Source organism: Anopheles darlingi, chromosome 3 (assembly GCF_943734745.1).
Source record: "Anopheles darlingi chromosome 3, idAnoDarlMG_H_01, whole genome shotgun sequence".
Lineage (NCBI taxonomy): Eukaryota > Metazoa > Arthropoda > Insecta > Diptera > Culicidae > Anopheles > Anopheles darlingi.
Genome location: NC_064875.1, coordinates 12,241,906 through 12,261,776, shown reverse-complemented (window position 1 = coordinate 12,261,776; position 19,871 = coordinate 12,241,906). Strand labels below are relative to the sequence as shown.

General features: G+C 50.0%; 1 protein-coding gene across 12 annotated transcripts in view; it reads right to left on the bottom strand.

Annotated features, from left to right (window-relative positions):
* LOC125956078 (putative polypeptide N-acetylgalactosaminyltransferase 9) overlaps nt 1–19,871 on the bottom strand; it is a 64,127-nt gene that overhangs the window by 28,385 nt on the left and 15,871 nt on the right. For all 12 annotated transcript variants that reach the window (XM_049687595.1, XM_049687602.1, XM_049687599.1 and 9 more), the window contains one exon: nt 5,338–5,514. The gene's annotated coding sequence lies outside the window, so the exon portion shown is untranslated. The remainder of the gene's footprint in view (nt 1–5,337; nt 5,515–19,871) is intronic.

Genomic DNA, 19,871 nt, shown 5'->3' with positions numbered 1-19,871 from the left:
GTGACATCCATTCGAAGTGGTGTAGACGGAGTAGACGGAATGTTGTGCTATCGGTCGGTGCCTTATCGATACCGCGCTACCACTGCAGCAACAGCAGAAGCAACAGCAACAGCTGACGAGTTGTTATGTTGCCTCTTCATCGAACCGTCTCGTCATGTTTATCGTCTTCATGCTGTTCGTCGTACATCGAAGTCGTCGTCGTCGTCGTCGTCGCAACAAACACCCCAACCCGGGGGCTAACTGTTTCGTTTTTGATTCGATTCGTCACCGTCAGCACCCTCCTCGGTTCTCGGTTCTTATTTGTTTATGCATGAAGAACACGCTCGCTCTTGGTGCGCTCATCGCCTCACCCCGAAAGGTTGCATCTTGGAAACGCACTCCGAAGCGAAAGGTCAATGTACTTGATTGAGTTGCACCAACAACCAGCAACAACCAAGTGGTTTGCTGACGGGCGAGTGCAAGAGAGAGAGCGACCAAACAGAAACGGGATCTGGCTGCTGGTTGCATCTTCCTCTCACTCTTTCTCTCTTTCTCTCTTCTGCTCGATACTGACGATGATTGCAGCGCACCCCACTGCCGCGGCTTGGGCGTTTCGTTCATTATCATTGGGATAAGAAGGAACGAGGCAAGGAAAAACCCGTTCAGTGCAGTCCGGGGACCACGGACAGGCCGGTTCTCGGCACTCCGCCGAGAGATGAGGTGCATCGAACCTGCATCTTCTCGCACGGGAAACCTGAACCTCATCGTCATCATCGTCGTCGTCGTCGTCGTGCTCGTGGATCGTATGTGACCGTGACCGGTTCCATAGCAAGCGGTAAAGACCTTCTTCTTCCGTCCGGTCCGGTCCTCCTCCGGACAGGACAGTTCGATTGTTCGACGACGACAAAGAACAGAATGCGATCCACACGAACACGAAACTTTCTCCTCCGCCAGCAAACCGAACGGGGATCGGGATTTTGTCTCCCGGCCCGGCCTGGGGAGCCAGAAAACGGCCGCCCGGAATTGATCATGAATATTCAGGATTCATAAATGTACGAAGAAGAAGCAGCAGCAACAGCAGACGTTGCTCATTAAGCGGCCACCAGAAACACGTCTCGTGCAAAGTGTACGCAATCCCCACGGGAGGGAGAGCGCGACGCTGGGAACTCCACCCGAAAGGAACTGCCCTCCTGGAAGCTTTCTTAAGGAAGGACGCGCGCCACCCTCCTGGAAACCAACTTTCAAGCACCACATTTCATGGGTCATTTACCGTTTGATCCTTCATCCGCGAGCGGGAGCTTTGGGAAAGAATTTTCTTTTCCAACGTGTACAACCATCCGGAAAGGCTGCCTTTCTTCTGCGGATTTTCAAAATTTCCCAAAAAACTCCGAAGCGAGCGGGGTTGTGGAATAATAATTGTTTTACTCCCCAATCCTTCGCCGCCGCCAAAACTTTACGGGTTTTGTTTCGAATCTTTGCCCCGTAAGTTACCGAACTGAACCGTACCGAAGATTATTAATTCATTCGCGGTTTCGCGGTGCCGGGGTTTTTTTGGTTACCCCGCGTAGTCGTGTGGTCATCCATACATTTTTTTTTTTCGTAATTCTTTATGCAGACGGTGTGCAGGCGAGCGTACAATGACCGTTGACGGACGGTGGAATGATGATTCCACGGCGCCATCGTTCACTTTGTCGGGCGATTTTATGCCGAAAATAAAAAAATACAGTTTTGTGAAACGTTTTGCGACGCGACCAATAATTCCTTAAATGATTGGCAGAGCGCGACACACACAAAGAGATGGAGTAGAGAAAAAGGATTAATGAAGACATTGCTCGTTGAAAGGTACGTCAAATGTTACACAAAATCGGACACACTCGGAACCCCCGGTGCGGTATTATCGAAGCAAGAAATCAGCCATCAACCATCGGTGTGCTTCCATCATAAATAGACCAGCAGCAGCTCACAGTCGTACCGTTTATTTGCTGCCACGTTCGCCACGAAAACCTACTGCCATTGATGATTGATAAAATAAGCCTCAGCATGGCGTACACCGGATCAAGATCTACGAATAAGGGCCGCTGATCCATCCATTTCGGGCCGTCGGTCATCCGTCATCCGTCCCCGGGATACTTAAACCGCCACCTCGTATCCGGAAAAACCTTCTCCTCTGGAGCGTATAATGTGGGCATGTGGCGGGGAGGGGGTCTCATGTGTCTCTGTTCCATTGTTCTCGTCCTTCTTCCGGTGCGTTATCGCGCAACCCCATTTTACGACCTTTTAACCGACCCTTGTATGACCTCTCTACACACCACCGTACACCAGCAGAGCCCAATTGGTTCATCGCCTGCTTTTTACATCCCTTTTTGTGGAGAGCAAATGAAAGGGAGTTCCTCGTTCGAGAGGACCTCGCATCAGTTGGTTGGTGGTCATCTTTTACAACGCCATAAGATGGTGTGGCCATACAGTGTCCGTTTGGGCCAGTAAAACCCTTTTTGTGGACCCCAACCCCGTGTGCGTGCGAGTCTCGTGCGTGTCGAATATTAGTGTGCGTCGAGTGCCCGCTTTTTATGCTCTGATGCGAAGCAGTCAATCCGGAAGTCGGAAAAGATGAGCCGGCCCCTGCCGAAAACCGTAAAGTCATCTCATTTTAAAATCAAATTTACTCCAGCCCCCACCCCAAACAGATATCGAACCTTACTGTTCTCATGGTTAGGGGTTCTCCGCTATCTGTATCTGTGGCGCTTACACCCCCAAAAGGGCAGTAATTGTGGTGGCAAAAGTTTGCCATCACCCTCAACTTAAGCCTCAACGGGGGGTCCCGCAACGATTCTGATCCCTTTCTTATCACGAGTAGCGAGTTGTTTGTTTTATTACAAATTGCACCGCCATTGTGTCCACCGCACGATTGAGGGGCTTCTTTGTGCTTGTGTGTGTGTACCGTTCGGTTCTGCCCCCTTCGGAGAACGCCCTGGAAACCATAGAAGTGCTGCTGCTGCTGCTGCTGCTTGGTTCACTTCTTGGCGCCTTCCTAACGCTTGGCGCTTCAATTATCGATTACCGATTCAAAACGCAATTCGGGTTGGGGGGTTGTGCGCTACATGTGCGCCCCGAGACGACCAGACCATTCTAGAGCGCACCATCTGCTGGTGCTGCTGATGCCGAACGGAGTCACGTCATGTTTTCTATTCCTTCTTCGAGTGATGAGCTGCTGATGGGAGCTCGCGAATCAGGCCAGATCTGATTTCAGGCCACACTGCAACGGGATACCTGACCGGCCGGCCTAGCTGGCCAGCGGTAACATCTTCTTCTACTACTCTACTCCTCTCCCTGCCGGAGGCGCACAAAACATACACCGATGGTCGGTACCGGATAAACCGGTAAAGCAACGAAAGTTGCGCGTTGCGCGAGAATCCGTCCATCGCGTCCACCTACGAATGAGGAGGTTCGAGTTCGTGATCTCGTGATCGACCGACGGGCCGCAGCACGAAATGGGAATGGGTTGAAGTGATTGAATAGAGTGGACCCTGCCCTTAATCGTGTGTTCCATCGTTGTTGCAGAAAACCTGGTGGCCACGCCAGCAATCATCCGTAATTGAGGTAGCCCTTTCTGTGATTCCGGTTTTGGATTCCCCGTGTCTCGTCGTCAGTCCGACGATTTACCTCCGGACACACACACACACACACACACACGTGTCGAGTGAAGACATCGTGAAGAGCTGCTGGTGCTGGAATAGAAAAGCCATAATCCTGTTCCCTTATCCACTCCCCGAGCGGCAAACCTGTTTCCTTGGACCATCACCATGCCAACAGCAGCAGCAGCAGCAGCAACAGCACGAGCACCATTTTATCCACAACTGGTGATGGTGGGCGAAAGTTTGCCTGAGAGAAAGAAATACCTGAACCTGAAGCAGGCGACGGATGGCCAGAGAACCAGAATCGCACCACAAGTCGAGAAGCCATTGGTTTTGCGAAATTTAAATACAAATTGGAGTCGCAGTCGGAGCTCTTCCGATACCTTGGGTCCAGGCACCATGGCTCGGCATCACGTTCGTTCGTTCGTTCGCTGGCACAGTGTTTATGGCGGCAAAACGCCAAAGCGAGCAAAACAAAAATAAACGGCAACCGACAGAGCGGATGGCGGAATTCGCGCGGATCTTCAAAGTTCAAGGTGAACCTGAAAGAACTCCTCGGCCTCCTCGGAACTTGGCTGGGAATCGATCACCGTCGCTTTGTGCGGGCTCGACTCAGACTGCGCTGTCCGACCACGACTGAAAGCCACGGTTCACGGTTCACGGTCTTGATTCTCTTCCGTTCGTGAAGCTCTCGTGTTGATGCGCGCCAAGCTGTGTGTGTGTGCTGTCGTGTGGTGTGTGAGAATCTCGTCTCGGTATCTAGATCCAGAGTTCGATGCGCATCGCCCCCATTTGGGTATGTAAATTTGAAGAAACCTGTCGCCGACGTAATCATTCCATTCACAGGAACGAACCACTGACGGGCCTCCTCCTTTGATGTGATTTGCAAAATCGACAAAGATGGACAATCTCAACATAGGAGGCTGGTGATTACTTGGAGATCTCCAAGGAAAAAGTACGCAGCCACACAAACCGGTGATGCCTCGCGCGGGGAAAAGCGCCCTGGGAGAGAAAATGATCTCACACGAATATGTGTGCCACTGGTGGAGCCAACGGAATTCTGTGGATTCCCTTTTTTTGTGGCGCCCACAAGCCCAGCGGGTATGGAAAGTGGGTCTCCTCTCCCGCCACAAACTGTGCGCTACATCCGTTAGCACCGGCAGCAGCAACCGAGTCAGTCCGGTTAGGTCTCCCGGTCTAGGTCTCGGTCAATCTGCCGTTGTCGAGAGAGTGGAACGAATTGGCCGCTCGGGGGGAAGCGAGCAGCCAGCAAGCCCGTGGCTTCCTTATTGGAACATCCCCTTGGAATGGAGATGGTCATCGCGCGCGTTTCAACATCTGAATGCTCCGGAGGCCGGAGGCTGCTGGGTAATGATTCATCACAAAGCAAAGAAGCCTCGCGGAGCCAGTCGTTGCAAGGCTGTGGAAGGCCTTCAAGAGGGCGAGTGTCTGTAACACACTTAACCAAAACAGGTGCGTACACCACAACATTCCGAAATGAAAATATCATCTTCACGACCAGCCCCGGCCAGGGGCGATGACCAATCGAATTCGATAGCCTCGTGGTTAGTGAGTCGAGCATAAATCGTATTCTTTGAGTAGAATGCAGGAGAAACTCTCTGTGAGGACTAGCATTGGCAACCGGTAAGTAGTGAAACTCGAACCCGAAACACAGTCCTCTAGAGGAAGTAATTTAGATATGGAAGATCCCCAGAGATAGACTTACCATTCGTTGATTAAATTGTTGCAGCTCTACCTCCGGTTTCTATCCACCTTAGCCTCAATCCGATCATCCGAGTATCACCTTCGCACCGTCGCTACACTACACTCGGTTCCACTCAGCATCTGATGAGTCTGTGTACGCCGGCTCTGAACTGAATAGTGTACACTCGCTTCAATTTATCTAACAAAAAACGAAGGAAATAAGAAAAAAATAGGAAAATCGGTTAGATTATGGAAAGCGAACAAGCAAACAGACGAAACCGACGAAAAAAAATGGGAAAACTGGTTTTTCCTTAGCAGGGCCCCAACAGGCCCCAACAGCAAACAGCTGCTCCGTTATCGCGTAAAGCAATTCGCAGCAACACTATAGGGGGAGAAAGACGTACATAAAGCGCATCGCTTGATAATCTGATTCAACGTCTGATACAGAGAGTAGTGACCATAGCGGAAGGTGTTCCCAATCCTTGCGGCCATTTCCGAAGCGCAGATAATTCAAATCCAACAGAAAACGTGCAGGAAAGTGCAGAAAAGGGATTTATATTTGCTTTCTCCGAAACATTTCCTACCATCTCGATCTCTTTCTGTCGTGGGGGCAAACACATAATGCAAAAAAAGGGCAGCAGGTAAGGTGCATTTTCTTTGGATCACTTTTTGAAGTATTTTTTCATTTCAGTTGTTTAGTAATTTTCCTTCCAGCAAATTTCAGATTCAGGCAAACCTGCGTGCTGTGGGCTCGAGCTTATCAGGAATGCATTATTCATGGCTCACCGGGACCGGGTGAACCAGACCACTAACGTCTTAAAGGACTTCTTCTTTGAAAGATAGAGAGAGAGACAGTGAGGGAAAAGTGAAAAAGCTAAGCACCTCGGAACGCACCCCGACCGCAGCTCAACGATTTCATTATCGAGAGATAGAGGGGAAGAAAACCATAAAAAAGAAGCAGTTGCTATTTCAGGCGAACGACCCTTTTTCGGAAGTAGTCTAAAAACCGCCCACATGCAACAACTTGTTTTTTGGGGGGGAAATAAAAATTAAAGCAAAACAGATTGAAATGGATCCCCAGCCGAGCCCGAGGTCAAGATGATGCAGAGGTTTTGTGGCGGGGTGGGGGTGAGAACCGGATGGATAAAAGTTTTCCCACCCACCCACCACCTCCGACTTCCGAGAAAAAGTGAAGTGAAAAGTTTGACACCGAAGGTGGTCGGTGCGGCACTCGCAGCCAGCTACTCGATAGACTACTCGGGGAAAGCGATAACAGGACACTTTAGTCCATTAATTCAGATCGTACAAGTGGTTCAGAAGCCCAGGGACAGTGTCTAGAAGGGGGCCATCCGGTTTGCGGTACCGGAAGTTACTAATGTTTACCGGAATTCAACGCTGCGCTGCGCTGCTAATTGAGATAACACATCCTGGTTCGTGGCGTGGCGTCTCGGTCTGTCTTCGAATTCAAATCTAGCGCCAAAAAATCAATTTCCTCAATCACTTGTAATGCTCGTGCGCAATCACTCCTTTGTTGAGGAGTTTGATTCATCAATGATGATGATGATGATGATGATGATTGGGCAACCTTCCCGGTTCGGTTGGTCAACACATACACCGATCGAGCGGACCGGCCATCAACCGCTCCAGCACAGATTCGTTTGTTTGTCGACCGCAAACAATTGAAACTAAAACCAAACAAACCCTCTCCCTCCCATCACTACCATCACCACCGGAACGTGCACTCAAATTACTGCATCAATGGCACTAACAAGCGAACAGCTCCCGGCCACAATGACCACCCTACTGCCCCTCCTCCTCTTTCTCGCCCATTGCATTTCGCGGTTTGTTCGGATGGTCGAGATGCCTCCGTTAGGAAATTGGAAAATTTTATACAAACAAAAGGGCAGTGAAGGCCCTCCAGGTTTGCGAGAGGGAGAAGGGCGGTGGCCATGCGGTAACGGAAAGCATGGTTACAAGCGCAGCACTTCTGACTACCTCACGGGGACCTCACGAGACAACAAATTGGACGCATCCAAGTAGCCCTAGTTTGCTGCTGTTCTTGGCTTGGCTTGGATCTGGTCTCTGGTTCATCAAAAAGTGTGAAAATGTTCAAAATTTTCGCTCCTCCAAAGAAAAACAAAAAAATGGGCAAATAACGAGTGCTATCGTAGTGCCGGCTTCACTCATAACTTTGCTCACTATCACGCAGCGCAACGCTGCAGACCTACGGGTAAGCGTCGTTTGTCTCCAGGCCGACCCTCGGGAGGGGGGAAAAACACGCAGAGAGGCGCGCGGCAAGGCCAAACTTTTCAAACGGAGGCCGGTGCAAGAGCAGCAAGAAGTGTTTTTTTTTCGTTGTTGGTTGGTTGCCTCTTCATCTTCTTTTCTGCTTCTTTTTCTTCGTCTCAGTCGGTGACTGGTTTTGGTGCAAAGCGTCGGGAGTCGTTTGCTGGAGAAGTTCATGTGCTGTGTGGTATGGCTCCCCCACCGCCCTCGTGTCAGAAAGTTGTGGTGTAAATTAAGCGCTAAACGATGTTTCATGCTTCCAAATGTCTCAAGTGCTTTACGGTTCGGCCCCCGGGGAATGAGTCCAGCAGTGAGTGTGAGTCGAGAATTTACGCAGAGCGCGCCCCGCGGCTCGACTGCGTCTAATTTATGAACCCGAGATGATGGGCACCATTTTTGATGCACCGTTTTTAAGGAATAATTATAGGCCATATTGAACTTTTGCAATTGCCACGCTGTTTAGCAGATCGTTCCACGCTTTGATGCTTGAAGCCGCCCCTGAGCGCATCGAGATGCTTCTCCACAAATAGTGTGCTCGTCGGCCTTGAAGGGGACCTCAAGCATATCGCATCGTTGTGACTAGTTCTGTCACGATCATCAATCACGCATCATCGAACAGCGGAACAGACGAGAAGACGACACCGTAGACCCTAGACCTAGAGATTGATGGCCTTAGATTGCAACAAGATTCGCTTTGGGGTTTGGGTCCCTCATCTTGCTGCATACAGCTTCGATGCCTTGTTAGGGTCAACACCTCATACTACAAACTCATCTTCTAAACACACACACACACACTGGCGGAGGGAAAAACCGGTTTCTCTAGTTTGCAATAGGCCGCCGGTGTCTCTCACCGGTTTAGAAATGATTGAGAGAGAGAGAGAGCTTCACAGCTTCGCACGAGGCTCACAAACCATTTACGCTAATAGCCACCTCATCAGTTCACATGCGCGTCCACTCTCGCTTTGCTCACATCTCTTCATTCCTCGCAAGCATTCTGGGCCAAGCACCGTCCTCCTGTGTCCTCATTAGCACCGTAACCTTCAACTTCAAACCCCCGGCAACCAGCAAACGCAAACGCGAGGCCTTTGTGCGACAATCTTGTCTTTATCGGTTTTCTATGTCCATTCTCTTCGGACCTCGTACTCGTCGTCATCGTCATCGTCAGTAGAGGGACCCGATGACAATAATGTTAATTAGGACGGAGGACGGAATGCTGCCAGCCAGTTAGTTACCTGACGAGAGAAGACGACGAGCGGCTTAAAGTGTCTCCATGCAACAAGGTAAGAGGTTTCCTCAATAAAAAATAAAAACGCTTCCCTTGGATAAGATGCAGCTATCTTATCGTTCCGGTGGTAATGCTAGGGATCAAGCTAGTAGCGACTAACGTGCGGTCGTTGAGCGGTCGTAGATGTGTGGTTGATTGATATGTTTACCGCTGTTGGTGCTGGAATGATGTTGAAGAGGTACCTTTAGTACCTCCTCGAAAACATAATGTAAACAGAGAGAAACACACTTGGGTACACATTCTTGTGTTGTTACTTTCTATCATTAGCTTCCATGGACCTCAATCAACGACGGAATGTCAGACCACACACACACACACGAACACATACATTACATTCGTTGCATGGCGATGGCTGTCGATGCAGTGTAGTGATGGTTCAACGACATAGCATGCTTCGATTTTCCTTCACTGGTCTCTCTCGCTCTCTGGTTCTTCATTTTTGTCGTTGCTAGGCCTGGGTTTACGACAAACCAGTTCCTTCCCGTGATACCCTTACCTCCCTGGGGGTGTTTCTTGAAAAAAAGGAAATGCTGACGCGCTTCGATCGGTTCGGTACGTCGCTTACCTTCACCCGGCTTGTACACCGAGGCTTCTGTCGGTTTTCTTTTTTCCCCCAAACGAAATTCACGTATCCGGAGCTCACCGATGACCGGAATCAATGTGTTGTTCCCTTGTGGCAATCGGTGGTCGGCAATCCGGTGAGATTTGAATGCTCCGTCGTCTCGTGTTCCGTATTTCTACCGAGAAGAAGTCAATTCGCACATATTCGTCCCGGCACATTCGGTCTCTCTCTCTCTCTCTCTTTTGAACTACCTTTCGCCATCCTAGTTGCCTTCTTTGTAACCGGGCACGGCAAGCAAGCCTTCTCCTCACGAGTGGCCTCTGCACGCTTTCAAGTTCAAGTAAATAGATCGAATGCCACACTTCTCGATCCCCATCAGCTTCTTCTTGTGCTACTGTTGCTGGGTATGCTAAGGAAGGCCAACGACTCGACTCAAGTCGAGAACCAGCTCTACCAGAGCGAATGACGTGGAAATCGAAAAAAACCCCGTGAACAGCACGTCTAGACTGGCCAGCTGGACCACAGAGGGCCGGCCGGCAACGTCTTTTCGATCACGTAGGTCGGCTCCCCCGGGTGGTGGTCAGTGACACAGTGTCGCTAATTTTGCTCACATTCACGGATTTCCCCCCTGCTCGCCTTAAGGTAAGCTGGCCTGGTACCATCTGGCTACCTGGCGTCTGGCGCCGGGAGGAACCTCAACTAGAGACCGTACCGTACCGATACAGCACGCGCGCGCCCGCGCCAGGCTTTTGCATAGTTGTGCGATGACGACGATGTCGACGATGATTAATCGCTGACTCGATTGAACCAAAACATGAAGCAAAAACCCAGCAACCAGCAACCCCGGTCGGCCTCAGCGAATGCTGGCTGTCTCAACAGAAATGTGTTACTCGCGTACTAGCGTTGTAGAGCGAGCCTCGGGCGCACGACTCCTCAGGGGCGCACCTTTAAATCATTCTTCGAATCATCTGCGAACGGGTTTTCGAATTCAGCCCTCCGGGCCCCGGGAGAAGAGGCGGCCGAGATGGAGATGAAGATACGCTGCTGCTGAAACGTGACTTTTGTCGTTTGGCGAACATGAGCTGCAGGAGCTCGAGCAGGAGCTATAGAGCTTGTGGTGTTCGACTTCGGTGTGGCGTGCATTGAAAAAAAAAAACAAAGAAATTTCAATATTCCATAGGCGATGCCGATGTTGACGAATGGCGAATGGAGGGTCTCGACAATTTGTCTCTGCCCCTTATTCTAGGCACAACAGCGTGAAGAACGACGGACGAAACGGTAGCAACGTTACATCGTGCACGGAGGTATAAGCGAATAACGTTTGTTTTTTGGACTGGAGAGGTGTGTGTGTGTGTGGGTGAGCATGTTAACTGCTGAGCGCAGCTCTGGAATGCAACATTTGGTAACCATTCAATATAGGCAAAAGATCAATTGGCTTCAAACTCCATTAAACAAAATGTCATGTCCTGCAGTTTATACTAGAGGTGGAAGTTAAAGTGGAATAAGTGTTAGTCTCTCTTGCAGTAGTTTAGCATTTTGATCATTCGCCTGTATCTAAGTTTTCTATTCATAAAATGTGCTATACTCAGTGTGTAACAATATTTTCGTAATAGCGTATATTGCTAAGTATAAAGCATCTAGCTTTTATCATTTCCTAAGAAGATGGATTTATTCTGAAGTGGAAATAAATGTACAACTTCAAGCTTCAACGTGTAATGTGAAATTCAAATGCAATTCTTCTGCATAGGAGTAAAATGGCTTAAATGGTCTACAAACTAGAACGCAAACGCAACTGTCGTTGCAAAATTACAAAAAATTGATTCAGGCTCAAAATTATTGGGAAAAAATTATTAGAAGTAAGTAACTTAATCCGCTTCAAAATCGAATCTACACAGCTGTAAAACATGTTTTATTCTTAATTCGTGTAAAGCTATATAATAATGAGGAAAAATAAGATAAAGTCTATTAAAAACTTAATAGAATGTCCAGAGATACGATAAAGATAATATAGTTTGCAACATGATAACTCAACATCTCACAAAAACAATGATGAATTTGAATAGTGTATAACAAACGTTGTACTGAAATGGGATTCCGATGTAACGCCAGAAACACGATCGAAATGTAGAAATAGGTAATGTTCAACTTGCGGGAAGGATCAGAACTTCCGCGCTCATCAATTCTAGTTCACTAACAATGGCCCCGCGTACATGCTACACTAATTGAGCCAGCCGGCATGCCCAAAGCGCGCCACTCGTTTGCACGGGATTATTTAAAATCTATTACGCCCTGTCTCGCCCGTGGCACCGGGGGAGGGGGCGCCTCTCCTCATCCCGGTGCCAACGAACCCAACCCAATCCCGCCGCCGATCCAAAAATAGCATATCCGTGCAAACTAAATCACTCCCCAGTGCCCAGAAACTTTGCCTTCATTTCACAGCTGTTATCGAATTAAACTACAATCTACTCCCGGGCCTGCCCTGCCCTGCCCTGCCCTGCCTTGCCTTGCAGAAGCACCTCGTTGCTACTGCTGATTGCCACTCGCTGCTCCACGTTGCTCGACGTTCGAAGGCTCGATTGTTTTTCCCCCCGTACTCTCCAGACCTCAAAGTAGCTCCCGGAATGGAGATGGAGGTGAAGCTAATCAAAACTGTGGATATCGGAAAACGCAACATGTCGGCCAGAGAGATAGGCCCGAGTCTAGGCAATCCTTCCCGATAATCTAATCCAGCGTTCCCAGAACACCACCGGGAGGTTTGTATGTACCATTCCCCGGACAGGAGATGAGCTCTGCTGTTCTTTGCCTTCGGGCTGCGCGCTTGAATTCGATCCAATTTCCTTCTGGTACCGTGGTGGTACCCGGTGGTACCGCGGTACTGATTACGCACGGAGCGACCATAATGGGATGCACCAGATTTTGGCGTTGTTCGCGTATTCCCCGAAACTAGCGGCGCCGAAATGTTAGTTGAAGTTAACGAACCTTTTACCAGCAAAAAAAAAAACGAACACAACCCACAACGAAAAAAGGGAAACCAAAAAGAGCCGCTAGCTCTTACCCCGTTTCATTTTTGGCGCATCGTTTTTGGCCAACAATCGTTCCACAGCATGCGGATCGGCGGATGTGGCGTTACTGTGCGAGCAGTGCGATAATTTGATCTACTTAATCGCAGCAACCCGCAGGAACGATTGGCACGAAAAAGGCAAGCAAATAAAAAACACCTTAAACCGGAGGCACTATTGTACGTCACGTGTGTGTGTGTGTGTGTGTGTGTGTGTGTGTGTGTGTGTGTGTGTGTGTGTGTGTGTGTGTGTGTGTGTGTGTGTGAAGTGTGGTAGCGCGAAAAACGGACCGACACAACACACAACATTTACAGTAATTTTCCGAATGCCAGCCCAACGAAGAAGCTCCGCTATCTGCACTGTAATGCTCGATGTGCAAACAGAACAACGGCTGGACAAAACAACCGAGCCCGGGGGAATGGAAAGAATGGCGTGTGTTTAGAAGCAGCGGAAGAGAGAAGAAGAGGGATGACGCGGGGGAAAAGCCCCCACACCTCAATCGGCGCGAGCCGTTGATAATGGGATGGAAAATTAAACGAGAAGCAAAAGCAAACTACATACGATCGAGTTTGTGGATCACTGTGTGTGTGTGAGCGAGAGAGAGATGTGGGGCTAGAATTCAGCGGTGCAAAACGTGTGTCGGAGGAATCAGAAGGGTGGGGCACAGGTCAACAGAGGGAGAGAGGACAGTAAAAACCGGACCAACCCCCCTTCCAAAGCAGAAGGTGCCAGAACGGTGATTAACCGTTTGTGGTGTCCGCAATGTGACCTCTTCCGCTCTTTCTTTCTTTCTCTCTTTCTCTCTCTCTCTCTCTCTCTCTCTCTCTCTTTCTCTCTCTTTCTCTCTCTACAACGCCTGCTTTGGATCCCTTCTAACCAGATACTCATTCAATAATATAACTCATCAAAGGAACCTTTACTTTAATTTTCACCAAAACAGAGAGAGAGAAACGAACAGAGAAAAAAAAGAGAGAGAGAGAGTATGTGTGTGGAAAATACAACGGAAGTGAAGTTCCCTTCACGTTCTAATTGTCCCGCCGGTCGTCGATGGCACAGATTAGCGGGTCACACATCGGGATCGCCATCGTCTGTTGCTGCTGTTGCTGCTTTGGCTGCTTCTGTGTGCCCGAAGCTCGTGTCCGTATCTAGCGGCATTAATTGACCGCAAAGCTGCCCTCCCTTCGTCACCACCATTCCTCTTTTCTTTTATTTTCCTCCTGAATTTTTGGTTCCGATTTTCCGGTTTCCGTTTTTGACTTTTTGTTACACTTTTCCTCTCCCACCCCACACCCCGCTGCCCACCACACCACACGTGCTGGAACGTACAGCACACCGTATGATTTATGCTGAACGATTCTATCCCTTCATCCCCCCGGTTTTCCACCATTTCTACCACCAAAGAATGAGTATGTGCGTGCGTATCTGTGTGTATGTGTGTGTACGTCCGAGTGGTTCCGTTTATTTTCAATGGGGCAAATGTTAAAAGGGAAAAGCTTTTCATTCTTCCTTCCTTCCTTCTTTTCGCTCCCCTAGCCTCCGGTAAACCGCTTGTTGTTTGGGGCTCGGAAGGTGGGGGGGGGGGGGTGGGAGGCGGTCAGCACCAGCATTTCACGTATGACACACGTATGTGCGGTCGCCCGATTCCCGTTTCGCTCAGCTTTTCCACTCATTTCCAATTCCAACTGCGGTTCCATTCGGTTGAAAACTCTGCTCTCTGGTTCCAACGGTACCACCAGAGGTTCCTTTCCATGTGTTAAGGTTCCATGTTAAGCGACGCGTGGATGCTGCATACACACACACACACACACACTGACCTTACAGTCGAGATTGCGTGATTGTGATTCATTGCTTCTCTACCAAACATCAGCAGCAGCAGCAGCGGCCGGAGCTATGAAGCGGGAAGGAGCATAACATGTTTTAAATTATTCCCAAAAACTCGGTTGTCCTGTGATGGTTGTCTTCCTCCAGCTCCTGGAGTGGTGTGGAGTGGCCATCACGGCAAATGGCGAATGCATTATGAATGGAGTTTTAAAGCGAAAAGCATGTTTACTTCAACGTTCACTCGACGGACTCGCAGCAAAAATCTGCAAACGAACCCGGAACACAGGATGTCCGGATTAAACAAACCACCATCAGTACTCCATTTCCCATTAGAGACACTCTCGCAGCGCTCTGTACCACACAAAAACCATCAGGACCTATCAGGACTTCATTTTCAATTTCTTCCGTCCAACCAACAACTTGGAACCGTGCTCGCTTCCGTGCTAAGTAGCAGCTCGGCAAATGGCAACGCATTAACGCACACAAGATCACCATAATCTGGCCTACTTGGTTCCTGGACCAGGGACAATGAAAATCCGGATGCGACCGGCAGCTCCGAGAGCTCACTTGGATTGAAATCCGAGTGCGCTTCCGAGTGGGGCTCCAGAGGGGAGCAAGGAGAGCGAGATCTCTCACCGCAGTCACCCGGATCACCATGGTGACAACAGGATGAGGGTAGAAGAAAAATTACTTTCCATCGATCGCCCGCTAGAACGGCAATGGCTCTCGGTGCTTCTTCCGTCTCCGGTCCACACCGTTTTGATAATGCGCGGGAACCGAGGAGAAGGTAACGACGACCGCATGGCCCCAGGAAGCCATCCGGAAGTGCCAGCAGGCGCCAACCAGCCCCCCTCGCCGGGGCGGGAGGCGAACGAGCTTTTGATGTAGCGCGAGTGACGAAGAAAATATCCAAGAAAATCGAGCGCCCAGAGTGGAGAATAAGGCGAAAGAAGGGAAAGCATAGCCACACTCCAGGAGCGACGAGCCACTTGCTCATTCTCGCTTTTTTGCCTCCAAAGAATGAACCGCCTCCCTAGTTCTCCCTAGGCCCTGCCTGCTTGCTTCCCTTCCCAAACATACAGAATTTTCCTCCCAATTTTCACGAGCACACACACACACACACACACACACACACACACACACACACACACACACACACACACACACACACACACACACACACACACACACACACACACACAGTAGTAGCCTTCAGCTGAAGGAATCTGTTTTTCCCAAAAGCGAGAGGAAAAAAAACGACAAAAAGAAACGGTTCTGCTGCAACTACTACTGTGCCGCATTGCATCCATTACCATTCACCGAGAGAGTGTGCGTGTGTGTGTGTGTGTATGCGAGGGTAGTAAACGAAGGACATAAGAAGAAGAAGAAGAAGAAGAAGAAGAAGAAGAAGAAGAGGAAGAGAAATCGTCCTTCACCTCGCCACAAAACCTCGCCGAGCCGAGCCGAGGCCACCGAGACCCGGAAGGTGGTTCCGGAAAACATCCCTCAAATGGAAGCTGTTGCTTCCTGGCCACCGACGCGTCGCAGGCCCACGATCAGGGCTTCTGTGGAGGAGTCCTGTGGTTCAATGTGTGTGGTGGCGGTGGCATCATTCGTTGGGCATCATTATGCTGCTGCTGCTGCTGCTACCTAGAGCTGGAGCACCTTCTCCTGTGCGATGGTATTTAATGTGTTCGCACATGTTGGTGTGTGTGCCCTGTGTGCTCGAAGCTTCCTCTCGAAGGTAAGAGGCATCTCCACTCGAGAAAATTGCTGCACTTTTCACCACCACCGACACCACCCTACAAGCCATCTTTCGCCCCCAAAATGAAGGGGAAATGAAAGACATCATTCCCTGTCGGAAGCGTCGCTCAGTGGAGGTAGGACAACGCTCCAAAGGACCTTATGCTCTCTCTCGCTTTGCCTCTCTCTCTCTCTAATCATTTCAAGAGCCTTAAACCGGGTAGCAGGCAGGTTGGTTGGTTGGTTGGGTTGGTTGGTGGTGCCAAGCTGATGATGTCCTTGGGTGCTTGAAAGACAAGCATACACCTCACCTCAAGCCTCATTTTCTGCTCCTCTACTGGGGTTCACAATGGCTGCTGCTGCTGCTGCTGCTGCTGCTTCAATTCAGGAGCAAAAACCCGGGACTTGACGCAAACCGAAAATGCATACGGAATGAAGTCTGGTAGCCACGGTGTAAAGCATGGGCTTCTTTGCACTTGCAAGCAACGATCATCGTTACGTACAGAGAAGGTCCCGGAACACACACAAACCGTAACCAGCCACTTGACACCAATGCGCCACTGTACATTCCGGGTTATAACCTGGAGTTTGCTTCCGGACTCGAGATCTCTCAAGTTATGCGTTTCACTCCAGCCCTTCCGATCTGCCACGGAAGGTTTTCCCTTTTTTGTCTTGGAGCTCCGTGACAAGCAAACGAGACGACGGAGTCTACACGACGTTTTCACGATCAATGCCCTGACGCTGCCGCTGCCTGCTGCGTTTCGCGTAATCCAATCAAAAAAAAAAACCTTCCAAATTTCCCTTCGTGACGCGCTTCGCTGACTTCTGCTGACTAGGTCTGGTGGTGCTGCTGCAACCGCGTCAAACCCACCAGCAGCAAACAAAAAGACTTTCATTATCCCCGGATGTACAAATTCGATTTTCCCCGTGTCCAGAATCGCGTTTTCGCAACAATTGAATTATCAAAATGATGGCGCAACAGAAGACTCCCCACCCGCCTCGCTCGCTCGCTTGTTCACTTTCCGCCCGGCTCAACGCTCAAGCACCATCACGGAAGCTTCCCAGGCTTGGGACTCCCCTCAGCAGAAACAGAAAGAGGGGGATGAAATGAAATTAATTAAATGAAAGTGAAATGTACGAGACGGAGAGATAAAGATTGACTCTCGATGACGGTGGTCTCGGGGTGCTGCTGGTTTTGGGTTGTGAGGAGGTCGACGCTACACACACACATACACAGGCACACACTATAACGAGGTCGTTCAGGTCCCCCCCCACCCCCTCCCATCTCGTTCTCGTCGGAAGAAAAGTCGCGAGAAGGAAATGTACCACGAAATGAAATAATTTCATTTTCCTCCCCGAGTTCGAGGTTCGAGTTCGAGGAGTTCGAGCTGGAGCAAGAAGCAGCTGCTTCCCATATCCACGGTTCCGGTGCGGTATCGTGTCGTATCGGTCGTGGCCAAGGATCTGTTCCGGCGGTGCAATCAGGTTGATGTCACCATTAATATTCGCTTCGCCCATTCCCGAGCTCGCGGAGAAGGAGCATTCGCCCCCGGGCAGGAACATACTGCTGGAGAAACACTTTACATTTCGCGGTAATTTAAATATTTTCCCTCTCTTCTTCCTCCCACTCCTACGCTGATATTAGTTTTCCCTGACTGGCTGGCTGGTTGGTTCCCACTTTTTATGGTTCGCGCGCTGCACAGGAAGAGGAAAATTCATTACCTTGTACCCTCCCACTCTCTGTGGGAGGTTTGTGGAGAAGAAGAGCACGAAGGTATAATTGATACCTTTCTCGCCCGTTGTGTGCGCTTCTTGGGGAGTTTTCTGCAAATTCCACGCCGGACGTCCACCGAACGGTTACAACCCCAATCTGTTGCACCGAACGGAGGTGAACCCGACCGAGGACCGAACCCTGATGAACTTTCGTCGTGCTTCCCCCGGTTCCAGGCGTTCACCGTTCTGGCCACAACGTCTTATTTGGACGTTTTAAGAAAAACGAGAAAATTATTGCCTTCCAACGAGAGCCTGATCGACTTCGAGTTCGGTTCTTTTTTTTGTTTTCCCTCTTTTCGTCGTGAGTTGATCGCGAGGACTATTCGATGCCCCGAAGACGAGGTCCACCATTCGCTTCCGTGTTCAACCCCCCGGGTGGAAGGGAACGGCGCATGTAATTATGGTGCTTCTTCACCGAGGCCATTTGCGGCCTTTCTTGTGCCTCATGCTCCTGCTTCCTCCCCGAAGTGGCAATCGAGAAGTGGTCGAACCGAAAATCCGGGAAGAGAATAGAGAAAATGGACCAGAAGGCTGGAGGAGCTCTTCTCTTCTTCAAAACCAAATCCACGCAAAGTAGCTGCAGCCGTGTAGCCGTGAAAACTAGAAAAACTAACATTAGCTCACGGGGTTCATTCTTCTCTACTCCTGCTCCTTTCTTCAAGCTTCAAGCTGCAGCACTCTCGATAGAGGTTGCTGAGTGACTGGCAAAATCTCTGAATCTGAAGCCCGGGTTTCGGGACTCAAGATTCGGTCCTGCGCCTGCCAGTGTCTGCAACCTCCTCCTCCTTGCACTCGAGATCGCAATCGCCCAAAGATTGAGTGCATGAAAAAGAGAAGAATGATCGAGCGAAGGCTGTAGAGCGGGAGTTGTTATCATTTCGGTGTTCTGCTACTCCCCGGGCAGGGAGGGAAGTTAAACATCTGGAAGCAATTAGCGATAAACGGGGAGCAACCAATTGCTCTACGTACTCTCGACAAACGAACTCGCCGTCGTCCTCGTCTTCGGTGGAACTAGAGTGCCTAATGCTTCATTTCAGTTGGCCCGAAAGTGCGGCGGAATAATTACAGGAAAAAGGCCCCTTTTTACCAGCAAAAGTTTACTCAATTAATTCTCGTCGTCGAGCCAGATAGAGAGACGCGTCAAGGCGTTCTGGCACCGCAACCCACGAAACACACAGGCATTGGCATTTGCTGCTTGTCGTCGTCGTCGTCGTCGTCGTAGGTTTGCGCAATGCTCGTGCTCGTCGCACCGTTTCGTTGTCACCATCCTGTTGGTGGCAAAGAATTCCAATGGTTCGACATTCAAGAAGCGCTCGCAAGGGAAGAGGAACGTGACGCCAAGAAGATCCGCGCCCGCGCGAGAACTTGTCAACACGCCCGGTCGCCCGGTCCCGGATGTACACTCCAATCCAATACACACACGGCGTGCTCGATCGAATACTACTACTATTACGGCACTTTGTTTGCACAGTTGGTCCACGTGTTCCGTTCCGCAAAAGTGGAACAATTCGCAAGCAAGAACCATTAGGGTTTGTGTTAAGGGAGCGACCAAGCGGGGATCGGGTTTGGTTGATCCTGGAGCAAACGGTTTTCTTCGAAGTCGCAAATTTGCCTTCACAAAACACCATCGCCATCGCGTCGCAAAATAAGCATATGCTATAGTGCCAAGAAGGGGCATGAAATCTCGCTCCTGTATCGTTATGGCCCGAACCCTTAAGCGGTTATGTCAGGCATCCGCAACCTTCTATGATTCTCAAACGTCAAACGTCCCGCTCATTTAAATACAAACTACAGCACCGGCGGTGTATGCCCGGATCTTCCCAAGCCTGCAGCAGCATCAGAGCCAGCAAATCGATGCAAATTGAATGGCTGCATACACACACAAAGGCGCGCATGTACCGCATGCCAAGACATTGCCGTGATAACACACGCGTTGTGTGTTGTCTTGAGAAATCCCTCTTGAAGGCAAGAGAAAGGGCTCAGACCAGCCCAGCCCAGCGAATCGATCCGATGCCAAGGGAACCAGC